This window comes from Rhipicephalus microplus, chromosome 4, assembly GCF_043290135.1.
Source record: "Rhipicephalus microplus isolate Deutch F79 chromosome 4, USDA_Rmic, whole genome shotgun sequence".
In the NCBI taxonomy this organism is placed as follows: Eukaryota; Metazoa; Arthropoda; class Arachnida; order Ixodida; family Ixodidae; genus Rhipicephalus; species Rhipicephalus microplus.
Window position 1 is genome coordinate 55,384,527 of NC_134703.1, and position 12,504 is coordinate 55,397,030.

Sequence of the window (12,504 nt, forward strand, 5' to 3'; positions counted from 1 at the left end):
TTACAAGTGTGTCAAATGTACATATTTGCCATCCGTTATTAAGCACCCTTGAAGGTCACTGGTGGCTTCGCCTCAACATATAAGTTAATGCGGCGATGCATCCTGTACAGAATACCTAACACGTCTTGCGCAATTTTTCCCCCAGTTTTCTGCGAAAAACTCTAGAACATAATCGCGGTTTCAACTCAACATATACCTGTCAGGAGTAGCACCTTATACCACAGGATTCTTAGTTGGCCTCGTGAAGGTACAGTACCTCACTCTCTATTACTAATGACGTTACTGGTGGATATTACTGGCGGCTTCACCTCAACACGAAAATAATTGTGGTGGCGCATTCTTTACAGGATAATTCACAGCTCTCTTTCGAGCAGTCATCTGAATATTCCGAAGAAGTTCTGCGAGGATTTCCACCTTGAACATTACCTGGAATACCTCATAAGATGGAGCTTGACGAATGCGAGTTTTATTCAACGTTTTTTCACTGGCACAAATTGCAGTGAAACACTTCGTTCTGGACTTGCCGATGCATTACTTTATCGACGTTGGATTCCGCCCTCATTTGAATATCATGGCATTAAAGTGTTTAAGTGACCATATAACATGAGTATCTCAACATCACAACAGAATGATGCCGCCGCATTATTTGAGTAGCGATAGCTCTGCCATTTCTTATATATCTTTTTTGCGTGATTACTTGCGGTCTCCTGCCGTGGCAATATCGCAATACTCATTACATATATTCGCGGGCAACGTAAGCGCTTACGCGCGTCATCAATGCTGCGTTGGTGAAAGACACAATTTCGTTTCCTAGCTTGTACTAACACATCACCAATAACAAGCCGTAAGGATCCAATTCAGGAGACTGAGCGAAGAAAAAGGAAAGAGGCACATGGGCTCGGCGCTTTCACAAAAAGTATGTATATGAAAACACTAAACTCATTCTTCATCTATGCCATGCGAGCAAAACAAAAGAAAAGAAAAGGGAAAGAAAAAGGGAAACAGCTTGTTCAGCGCCACGTTAGGCTTAACAACGCAAAGCAAAATGCTCACGTGTGCCGCTGCCGAAAGCATATTGTCCTGGCGCGGCCACCAGGGTAGAGCGGAGATGAAAAGGGGAGAGCTGAAAAGCAATGAGGCGACAAACGCGCTGCCGTGTTCGACGGATGGCTGGGGTGCCCCGAAACTGGGAGCATATTGAGCCGTCGCCGCCGGCAGATATACGTGGCCGCTAAACCCAATAATAAAGTAATAACAGCGTCACAAATAGGCGCGATTACGGGCCCAACGCCGGGAACTCAATTTCCGACCCTATTAAGGGGCCGAAAGCGCCCGGGGACTACCGGTGTCTATCGTGAGCCGTGCAGCGCAGAGCATGCTGACGAGCTACGCTACAGTCGCGGAGCGGGCGAGATCTCGCGAGACCACCGGTGGCCGCGACTGGCACGAGAGAAAGAGGCAGCAGGCGATTGGCCAGTGGCCGCGCTGCTGGGACATCGAATAAAGAGGCGCTTATATACCTCGGGTTCTCACACGCACAAGCGGGATGAGATTCCCGCGCACACCAAGCTACGTTGCACATCGGGGTTTCGATGTGCCCAGGGCCTGTTTACGAGGTTTTCGCCAGACCCCGCGTCGTTGCCGTTGGAATTGCGGTAGGAGAATCCAATTGGCGCCGCTGGCCCGACAAACCCGTGGTCGCGCGCTTTTCGTGGCAACAACTTTTTCGTTGTTTGCCTCGTCGGTGATGAGAAACCGCGCGTCTTATCGTCGATGAATAGAACATGGCTGCTCGATGTAGTGAGCATGAAAGTCGGTTGTGACTCGAATTCGCTCAACAGATTGCAATTAGGGTGCCTCTAATGGGGTGCAAACGAAGTCTAATGGACCCTCACTTGCAGGAAAACGAATTGGTGCTATAGGATAATGTAAGGAACCTAAAAAGGGGGGGAAGTCCAGTACATAGAACACATTGGACGTCATTTGCTGACGTGTACTGGAACACTCTGTAAAAAAAGTTGGTAAAAAGGTTGCAACTGCAAGAAAATAGGTTGTAACTGCAGCGCTTACTACCTTTCTTCGATAGTTACTACTCTTTTGCTACCTGTTTACTACGTAAGTTAGTAAACAGTTACTACCTGCAACCGTTACTAACTTTTTGCGACCTATTACTACCTACGTTAGTAAACGGTTAGTAACTGGAATGAAAGATGTAGTAAGTGCAGCCGTTACTACTTTTTGTGCCCCATTACTACCTCTTTGCTACCCGGATTTTCACTATCTAATCCAAAATAGTGTGTGAATGCGATTCTGATAATTTATGAGAGGAATCGTCTCGACGTATTATTCTTAAACGGAAAAGTGACGCAGAAGGTATACATAGATCAAGAAAATACTTTTTCTTTAAATTACGCAACCAAGCTATGTAAACGTCATTCTGGTATTGTCGAAACGGAGAAGTACAGGTTAACGAACCATAAGCAAGTGACACACGCGTTGTAATAGACAATTACAACAAACTTAATAAATTACAGCACATATTAACAAGACCGGCAGATCAAAACAACCAGACGGTCATAAGGAGCCCCGAAAACAGTCACAGTTATTTCACTGCGACGTGCCTTCAAATATTATTATTGTTTTGGTGTGTAGAACCCCAAAAACGATTATTACCTTTTAAACGCTGATATATTAGCCGTGTAAAGCATTCTAATGCACTGAGAATGAGTTCGGTGCTTTGTTCCGGCCACTGTACATAATGCCTTTTTGTGGCTCTTTTACAATAAATAAATATAACATATAATTTTTTATAAGTATTGCTGCTTAAAAGTCTTGTGCTACGTCTCCAAACACACGTAACCAAGTAGTATAATATAGCGCTATAGGCTTAAATTAGTTATTATTCATCTTGAAACACAAGTGCTGCCCTGTGCCAGACATACCCCTGCAAAGTAGGGGCTATATATACCCCACGCTCACTTATTACTACATGTATACGTAATAAATAGTAAGAGGTAAATATTTTTTAAAGTCCTCTGTGGAATTCGTTTTTTGCCTTGTGATAGTTCTGTGCAAAATTTGGATGTTATATTTTTACTTGGTCTTAATTTGGTTGGCCATAGTATGCTATCGTACAGACACTGTAATGTGAGAGTTCTATCCGTTAATGGGTGTTTCGTGGAAGCTGTTATAAAAGTGCGAGATGTGTATAAGACTACCGACTGTGTTGAAGATGTAATATCTTTGTTTGACGCGTTATCACGCATGAAACACGTGTGATAGTGATTGTCATATTAGCTTAACATGTAGTCAAGAAGGCGATAAAGAAAAAAATACGTAATAAATAGTGAACGTGTTTAATCTATGCAATCTAGGCATTTATGGCACACCACGCTTCCTTACCCGAAGTAGTCTAGTAATGAGAGATTGATTGACCAGCATTACCCGTAACGAAATAATATGTCAAAATGACTGAAGAAGGTATAGCATCCTTAACTACTTTTTTTTGAAACCTAAGTTACTACCCATGGGTGGTAACGGCTTGGGTAGTAACAGTTACTAAATGCTGGTAGTAACAGCAGAGAGAGGTAACTGTTGCCTTCCTCGCCGTTACTAACTGCGCTTACTACCAGGGTTGTAACATATGTGACAAACCATTACAACCCCAAAGTTAGCAAGTATTACCACCTTTTTTCTAAGAGTGAAGATCTGTATATCACAGTTCTTCCTTTATCGCAGATTTACCCTGTCCACCACGTAATTTTTTTTCTTTTTTCTCAATAAAATTTCAGTATATACGCAAGGGCATTGTTCCCGAAGCAATAGAATATAAAAATAGTTCTCGTTTAAACAACAGATAGATCGACATTACCCAGAGTATAAGAGATACAAGGATTCAAAAAAAAAGCTCTGACAAGCGATAGAAGTAAGTAAAAACAAAACTGAGGAACATATATAAGCGGTCATTCAGTCAGCTAACAAACGTCGACCACCGGCATAACGCTGCAGCAAACAGGTGACAAATAGGAAAGAGGTGTGGAGTACGTTAGCCCTCATTTGGCGCCGCTTTCACAAGTCCCCGAGGTCGGTACTTCTCCCAATGAATTGCTCAGTCTGCAGGCGCTTGTACTTGCTTTACTTCAAGTCTCGCGACACGTCGTACAGACGCTTTCGGCGATAACGCTGGGAGAAGGGGAAGGTGAGAGCAGAAGGAATAAGAGTGGGCAGAAAAAACGTCGTCTGCACAAGAAGAGTTATCTATATATACGCGGAACAAAACACGGTAAAGAAACAAACGAGGAGAAATTTTCTTACTCATCTGAGCACCACTGCTTCTTGTTTGCTTAGCTCGTCTAGCGCTTTTATTTCGTTTCGTTCGCTCCATACGATTCTGCTCACCCTCGGGATGGAGTTAGAATCCGTTGGGATGAAACGCCTTAGCGACGGTTGAAGAGTAGGCAGCCCGTGACAAGGACTGTGATGACGCGAGGCGATGGCGATGCGAAAACGCGATAAAAACTAAACTATTGAAAAGGAATACACACACATGTATAAGAGAAGATCGAGTGTTGTTGAAACTAGGAAATGAGCAACACGGGAGAGTTCAAAACGGGGACGTGTTAAAAGTGCTGCATGCACACGGCAGTCTCTGCTTTCCTTCGGCGGTCGTTCCGGGTAAAACTGCGAGTGAGACGAAATGAAGTTACTTCAGCAAACCCTCCTCTCCCTGTCGACGTCCCGTCCTGAATTTGAATGCATGATTGGGACGTTTTCTAAAGAATGGTCGAAGAATGGAAGTTGCAAGAAAGAAACGAGCACGAATTGTGCATGGCAGCCGAAACGGCGTGTTGAACGTTTGTAACAAGCGCGCGTACGTGGTGCTTCGTACGACCGGCGCTCAGCGCAGCGCTAAAGAGTTTGATGATTTGATGAATGACGTCGAAACGTGACTCGTATGCGCTTACGGGGAAGTACTATATTCGTAATATTCGTAACAAGGTGCAGACGACGTGCCGAGTATTTCTTTCAGATTCATGGAAGACACGTTTATATTGGTACAGACTATTCACATAGTTCTAGCACACCCTCTTTGCCTTTTGGCTTCATCAAAAAGCGAGATAAAAAGAAAGGAAATACCTTGAAGGGATCTCCATATTATTGTTCAGTGGAAGGCGGAAGGGGTTATGGCAAGCATTAAAACAGATGAATAATTTATGGACATGCCCCAAACTTAGTATGATGCTGTAACTGTCCAACTATAAAAGACACGAAAACACTTTTCAGCGCATTATCACAATGTGTCGTTGTGCACGAAATTACAAAGCATACGTTCTTGTTATACGCATACGTTCTTAATATACGCATGCGTTCTTGTTATATAACCAGTTGTTTACAGTTGCGTAACGATACCAAGAGCGACATGGCCATTACCAACACCATGCAGAAGCGATAAGCTAGTAGATAGATAGATAGATAGATAGATAGATAGATAGATAGATAGATATATAGATAGATAGATAGATAGATAGATAGATAGATAGATAGATAGATAGATAGATAGATAGATAGATAGATAGATAGATAGATAGATAGATAGATAGATAGATAGATAGATAGATAGATAGATAGATAGATAGATAGATAGATAGATAGATAGATAGATAGATAGATAAATAGATAGATAGATAGATAGATAGATAGATAGATAGATAGATAGATAGATAGATAGATAGATAGATAGATAGATAGATAGATAGATAGATAGATAGATAGATAGATAGATAGATAGATAGATAGATAGATAGATAGATAGATAGATAGATAGATAGATAGAAACGCGGAATACGCCGGCGTCTCGCAAAGAAATTTCGCATTTAGAAACTGATTGACCGAGGAAGGACGACGCAACACGAGCTCTTCATTGTTCAGTTCAGAAGTTTCAAACATGCAGCCCACGGACCTCATGTAGCCGTCCGACCTCTCACTGGCAGCCCATGGCCTGCTCATGACTCTCATTGTCATATTTTTTTAACACGAAAGTACTTTATGACGTCACCGAAATGACGTTGAAAAAAATCACAGCATATCCACGGAGTGGATGTTGGTGAGTGGGGAGAAGCTTCGGAGGGTTTTATCGTTAAACCGTGAATCCTCTGTCTGTCTGTCTGTCTGTCTGTCTGTCTGTCTGTATGTATGTATGTATGTATGTATGTATGTATGTATGTATGTATGTATGTATGTATGTATGTATGTATGTATGTATGTATGTATGTATGTATGTATGTATGTATGTATGTATGTATGTATGTATGTATGTATGTATGTATGTATGTATGTATGTATGTATGTATGTATGTATGTATGTATGTATGTATGTATGTATGCATCCATGCATGTATGTATGTATGTATGTATGTATGTATGTATGTATGTATGTATGTATGTATGTATGTATGTATGTATGTATGTATGTATGTATGTATGTATGTATGTATGTATGTATGTTCACCCCAAAAACCACTAACGCCATCTAGCGATATAATTTTCAAGGACACATACTCACAACGCCATCTTCTGAGCAACAATTCATAAGCTAGAGGTGCCTACATACACACAAACGGAGGAGGTTACGACCCACACCCTGAGGAACTTCGCCTCTAGAATACGCTCGACCACAAAACAAATAAAGTTCTATGAGCGCGAGACCCATGATTTCTGTGTCCACGACCATAGATGCCGGTCACGCTATCCACCGCACTACGGTCACATGCTTTGTACGCCTAAAGGAATACGCCTTTTATATCTACCACTGTCCTTTCACGTCGTTCTTAGTAAAGTGCAATAATGCATCATGATCGTGGCATGCGCGATTCGTTCCTTTACCGCGTTGTTTCTAAGTGTGCGTCCCATTCGGCCTGTTTCTAATAGTAGAAGTGCAATTTGGTCAACGCCTTAACACACCTTCAGGTGTGTTACCACAACCTTCCCCAGGCGATGGCTTCGATCATAGCATTCATCCATAACAAACATAGCTCAGCGGCCTTTGGAACGCGCCTGTTTCGCCTGGATGGTATGGATGTAGCTCCGCAGTGCCCATTTACACTCGTACCGCGAATAATTGTGGCCTGCCAAAGGTAAAACACAACGCCAGTGTCGTTTCACTCTGATCGCACAGTGGTGTTCAATAATTCCAACATCCCGCGAGTGGGCTACATAGTCCAACTTCGGCGTCCAATCAGTCATGCTGTTTTGGCTGTCACATCGCTTTCTCTGGTTCCGCTCTCACCGTTATATACTACAGCTACCACAAGCACGTATAACAAGGGTTTGTTTCTTCATTAATGAATAACGTTAGCAATCGGGATGTAGATGTATGACTAAGCGTCAACGTAGATGCATTCACATTAAGCGGTGCTGTTGCTGTCAAACACGAATAGACATTGCGCAAGGTCTCCTCTATGAATAAGCAATGTACAACAAACATTAAACAACTTCTACAAGAACACATTTCACTTTCGTGATTCACCGATTCCTATCTCACGGAGGGATCAACTATTTTTTTCTTTTCAATAAGTACATGAACAAAGAATGCTTGACTGTAGGCATCGATATCGGTATGAATATGAGGCGTTTTTTTTTTTTCTAAAAGAGCCAAATGCACTTGAAACGAAACTGAGAAAAAAGCACTTTTTTTTTATTGACAATATGGTTGGGCCTGCTCTAGCAAATTTTTTTTCAGTATGCCCCTCTACCTTAAATACCACAAATCTATATTGTGGCTAAAATATGTATAGCCAAATATTGTCATTATTGTGGAGTAATGTTTGTATTTGGCTCATATAGATTGAAACATTCCAATTGTACATGAATTATCTCGTAAAATGAGTGTAAAACGTTTGCAATGTACTGTATAGCAATATTTTGCAATACAATTGACGTCATACTTGTGCATCCGCCGGTGAAGTGCATGCTTCGGCGCATGGGCGTAATGGAGATTAGTAGACATAAAGAGCGAGTGGCCCTTCGTGGCAAAAAGTTCAATATTCTAGGCTGTCGTCAGTATTTCCTTGTTCCTGGCATCTAGTGAAGGCCTTGAAAAGTGTTCCAGTTAGTTTTATGCCATGCAATTTCTCACCATTTCTTCTTCTTTGGGGAAAAGACAAATGCCCATATATTGAGTTCATGCCAATTTATTTCAAATATATCGTGTTGGAGTGAACGGAGGAAAAGATACTGTAGCGCTAAAGTCGAAAAGAATCACCAAGATGCAAAAAAAGTAGGCAAGTCAGCCTATTACACCTCACAATCAATTTTTGTCATTAAACATCACATCCTTAAGTAAATGCCAACTCGCGCTAGAAAACTTAATTGTGGAATGCAAACACAACAAAGCAACTAAGACACAAATGAAACTTTTGTGTCGGAACATGTTATTTGTTTTGATCATTTTTGGGGGCAGTGCTGGTTTAGTGAATCTGGTTCACTCCGATTGAAACAGTTGGACTACTTGGCTCATTTTTAATTAGAAACTGCCTTTTTAAGCTCGTGTTACAATAAGAAATTGACCCATTTTGATTAGAACTGTTCTAAAAATTGAACATATTTTAGCATGCTTTACGTTTCACAGAAATTTAGCCTAGTTTCAGTTTATGCATTTGGCTCTTTTAGAAAAAAAGCGCTTTATACGTTGTCCGTATCCTAGTGGCAAGTTTTCTTCAGAAATGACCTACGCCTAATATGAAATGACCTACGGGCCTCATAAATGTCAACGTTTGCTGAAATTTTTACAGACTTCACCTTCACCTCCCCCCCCCCCCCCCCCTTCTCGATCAGTCCTACCATCTTCACTATCGTGGCCCTTGCGGGAGTGAATTTTCATTACGGCGACCCACTAGTTAAGGTTAGTTTGAAATTTTCGTTAGAACAAACTAAATAATGAGGAACTAAGAACTAGAAAAAGTTTCAGGTGTTTTTTAGACTGTTTGCGTTGTATAATATTGGTATAATATATATATTGTCCTCACTAAGCGTTCCTATACGAATAGAGATAAGATCTATAAGTATCATGTGCGAAGGTCAATAGTCACTCGATGCAAAAATTTCACACACACACACACACACACACACACACACACACACACACACACACACACACACACATATATATATATATATATATATATATATATATATATATATATATATATATATATATATATATATATATATATATATATATATATATATATATATATATATTTATGTCTACGAAATATGTGCATGACTTTTTACAAGTGTTGGCTGTGCTTTCAGGCCACGCGCGAGTTCTGCATATTGAAAGAGCGACATGAAAAGAAAATGTATTTGCAGTGGGTTAACACGTCAGGGACGAGACCTTTACTGTAGTACTCACTCACCTAATGCATACGAATGGATACGCAGTAAATCACACTCGTTTCGTGAACATCGTAACACTATCTGCCTTTCTGATATTCTTCCTTTCTTTCTCTTTCATAGCACCCACTTCGTAACTTCATGACGTTAACCACCCACGTTTGGTACAAGCTGTCGCGTACAACTATAACTCCCGAAAAAAGCGTTAAAGGGCGCCAGTTTCGGGGTGATTCCCTTTTATCCGCGTCGCAGACAACGCGTACACAGGCTAACGTGGATCCGCGTCACATCGACGAGTGGGACGAAAACAATTGCAACATAGATGAGCCTTTAAGCAAGACACGTTATGAATTTGTTCGTTTCACGTACTCTTATAGCCGCTATACAGGCAACAACGAACGTGTGCACGCTCAAAAACAAAGAAAACGACGGGGGGCTGAGGCGGGATTGAAACGTGCATAAACGAAACAAGCCACGCACCCCAGCCAGTCAAGGCGTTCTCCTCTCAATTTGTGCAGCTTAAATAAAGTACCGGGCGAGCCGGTGCGGCTTCATTACCATATCATTACGAGGAGATTCGCGGAGATTAGTGCGGTTCGACGGGCTAATTGTGCGTGCGTTCGAGCCAGGGACACGCGCATGCGCTCAGTCGTCTTGCAAGACGTGCGCATTTGTTCGAGTGGTGGAGAGAGGAGAAAGAGAAGAGATTGCAATGAGCGTGGGTTGTTTGCGAGCGCCGCCGGAACAATGCCCGCTCGAGAATGGCCCCGCGGCAACGAACTTATGCGAACAAGTGAGCGGTAATGACGTGGGTGCTCGATGGCGTTCGCTTCGTCCGCACCTTAGGAGGAACCGCACCGCGAGTGACCTGCCGATAATGAACGTTCGCCGCGCGACGTTTCTGGGAGTCCCAAACATTGTCGTTTCGACATTCAGTGTCTTGCAGCCGCTCTAATAGCTTAACGGTTATAAGACGTAGCGAAGCCTATAGGTCGAGGACACGGGTTGGATCTGTACCTGCTTCGTTTCACAATCCTTACAAGCGGCAGCGAGCCACTGTATTCATAGGAAGGACGATAGTATTTTTTTCGGATACTTGGACGCAGAAACTTTGGTCCGTCCGTCCGTCCGTCCGTCCGTCCGTCCGTCCGTCCGTCCGTCCGTCCGTCCGTCCGTCTGTCTGTCTGTCTGTCTGTCTGTCTGTCTGTCTGTCTGTCTGACACGATTTAGCCACCCAAACGGCCAGTGAAGTAGAACTGGTGACTGCGTTCATATATGTTAGTATTGTCAATCCAAGAGCAAATATTACGCATCTCTGAGGCGCAAAATCAACACGTCAGTATTAGGTGATCCATTCCTTTACTAGAATATACACAGATACGTTGTGGATGCATTTTGCGCCAAAGAAAAAAAAAACGTATACCAGAAGGAATACGAACTCGCCCAAAGCTCGGTTCTTCTAAACGCAGATACGTAGTTCCGAAAACCCCAGTGTTTCTTACGCTGCATGCTCTGCAAATGTGACGCTATGCAGGAAAAAAAGTCCCTTTGTTGACGATGTGGTGCTGTCACCTGGCAAGACGGAAATGGTGCGAAAACAGCATCATGGCTAACCGCGCATGAGACCAGGACTCATGTCGTATGGCCGGCAGAAAACTGTCGTCTTTCGACGACCTTAGCAGTGACGTTCGCAGACACGTGCTCATTTTTTAGCCCGTTTATTGATTTTTTAAACAAAGCCAGCGATCACTTAAAACGTTTTCTAAACTGACAGTCATGTGTGCTGTTGCGTATCTTGCAAAACGAGTATATCCCGTACGCGCCCTTCCTGTGCTGATGGTATCGCTATTTTTCTGCCATCGTACGTAATGAGTCACTACTGAAGGCCTAAACTGGCTCTACAATGTATTTAAGCCACAGTATAACTATCGCATGATTGACGTCTCGATGACGTCAACGGGCGTCATCGACATTACCGTGGCGCTGTCGTGGCGCCCACTCCATGGGATTTTGGCATGCTGACACTCGTCTCTGAACGTTGTTCTCCATTCGCGGACCTTTTGGCGCGACGCCGCGTTACAACTATCCTCCTTCGCTCCCTCGCATTGTTCGAAAACATAACCGAAATGTTGCATTGATTGTTTATCCACAGGAAGAATACCGCACTCGCCATGGTGGCTTCAGATGTCGCTGTATGAATGCCTTTACTATGGAATGCGTTCACTCTTCCCTCCCCCCCCCCCCCCTCCTACTCCTCCACTCCGGAGAACACATGGATCAGGGCACCCTATAGCTTACACGTATAGGGCAACTAAGGTTAGTAGTCAGGCAGTAAACATCACAAAGTCCTGAAAAAATCAGCCCACCGCCACCCACTTTTTTATAGAGGGAAAACTTCGGGACGCTCATAAAGTAAAAAAAAAAAAGGTCTGCGTGTACGTAGCCATATCTGTTTCCGGTACTCCTCTTTACAGGACTAAGGAAAAAAACAACAAAGAGTAAACCTAATTGCCTTGTTCAAGAAATGAATATACACGTTTAGACCCATTGTTTTTTTAAGTGATGATTCCTATATTCATCTTGTTACACACGCATGATCGAATTTATTAAGGCGGTCCGGCCCTGGAGATTGTGGAATGAGCAATACCGAGGTTAATGCATTTATTTTTATGGCTGGAACCACATTCCGAAGACAGTGATATTTGCGGTAGCGTCGATCGCGTGAGTGTCTTAATTGATATATTAAATAATTGTTTAATCGAAAACATTTCTGTTCTGCACAGAAATCATTGCCATAGAACGAGAGGGCATGTATAGCGTGCCTGCCCCTTGCGGGAGTTTTCGCATGTTGCCAACTTGACACAACAGGCACAAAGCCGGTCCGCTGCCGGACTGCATGCGCAAGATACTGCAAGGGTTTTATGCAGTTGTGCAACCGCTTTACGAAACATTCACTTCACGCGAGATTTCACAACGTGCTTTGTGAACATAATGTTTTGTGTTACTTGGTGTGACTGCACACTTATCCTACACAAAAAACATAAGAACGAAGCTCATAATTGTTGTAGTAAAATACAAAATATAGGTACGAAGGGCTGAAGTCAAGTGCCA